The 1225-nt window shown below is 35.9% G+C and overlaps 1 pseudogene; it reads right to left on the reverse strand.

Annotated features, from left to right (window-relative positions):
* Positions 1-355: 355 nt before the first annotated feature.
* Positions 356-474, reverse strand: LOC111731007 (annotated as a pseudogene).
* Between the last annotated feature and the right edge of the window lie 751 nt (positions 475-1225).

Here is a 1225-nt window from a genome sequence, read left to right on the forward strand (position 1 = left end):
GGCCTTTTTGGGTTGAGATAATTGGGTGTTCTGTTGACTTTTTGAATTCCAAGCTCCAGTTCATTTCTTAGATTTGAGAAATTCTCATCAATATTTGTCTGAAAATGCTTTCTAGTCCCTGCTCCTTTTCCTTGCCTTCAATAATGCCCATTATTCTTATGTTTCTTCTCCTGATGGTATCAGCTAGTTCTTGAATTTCTCTTTCATTATTTTTCATTCTTAGGTTTCTCTCTTCTAGATTTCTTTTTCTTTTTTACATTTTTCTTTTTTTTAGGCTAGGCAACTATTGGTTGACCTCACAGATTGCAAGGAACTTGTCAGCATACAATCCTTATTTTTTATTTTTTATGTTTTATGCCTACAGCACCTGGTCTTCCTAGGTGGTCTCCCATCCAAGTACTAACCAGGCCCTACCCTGCTTAGCTCCCGAGATCAGACAAGATCAGGCTTGTTCAGGGTGGCATCGCTGTAGACTTTTGTCTAGATTTCTGTCTTCAGTATCACTGATCCTTTCCTCCATTTCGTCGACTCTATTTCCCAAGCTTGCTATTTCATTTTTCAACTCTTGCAGTTTGTTCTTCATCTCCAGAAGTTCTATTTGGTTCTTTTTGAGGGTTTCAATCTCCTTGCTCTGCTCCTCTAGTTGTTTTTTCAATTCCTGAAATTGTTGTTTTGAGTTGTTTTGGATCTCATTGAGTTGGGAATAGTATTCCATTTTATGGGTATACCACATTTTATTTATTCCTTCATCAGTTGATGGACATTTGGGTTTCTACCTTGGGACCATTATGAATAATGCTTCTATAAGATATTTGGGGAATACACTTTTATTTTTCCTGGGTGTATACCTAGCAGTGGAATTGCCGGATTATATCACTTTACGTTCAACCGTCTGAGAAACTGCCAAACTGTTTTCTAAGGCAGATGCCTCATTTTACATTCCCACCAGCAGTGTATGAAGGTTCCAATCTTTCCACATCTTTGCAGACATTTGTTAATTATTTGTCTTTTTTATTATAGCCAATCTAGTGTGTATGAAGTGATATCTTGTGGTTTTGATTTGCATTTCCCTGAAGGTTAATGATGTTGAGTATCTTTTCATGTGCTTATTGGAAATTGTATATCTTCTTCAGAGAACTATCTATTAAGGTCATTTTCCCATTTCTAAATTGAGTTATTTGTCTTTTCTTATTGAGTTGCCATAGGTTTTTAAAAATATATTCTA

This window comes from Pteropus vampyrus, unplaced genomic scaffold, assembly GCF_000151845.1.
Source record: "Pteropus vampyrus isolate Shadow unplaced genomic scaffold, Pvam_2.0 Scaffold347, whole genome shotgun sequence".
Lineage (NCBI taxonomy): Eukaryota > Metazoa > Chordata > Mammalia > Chiroptera > Pteropodidae > Pteropus > Pteropus vampyrus.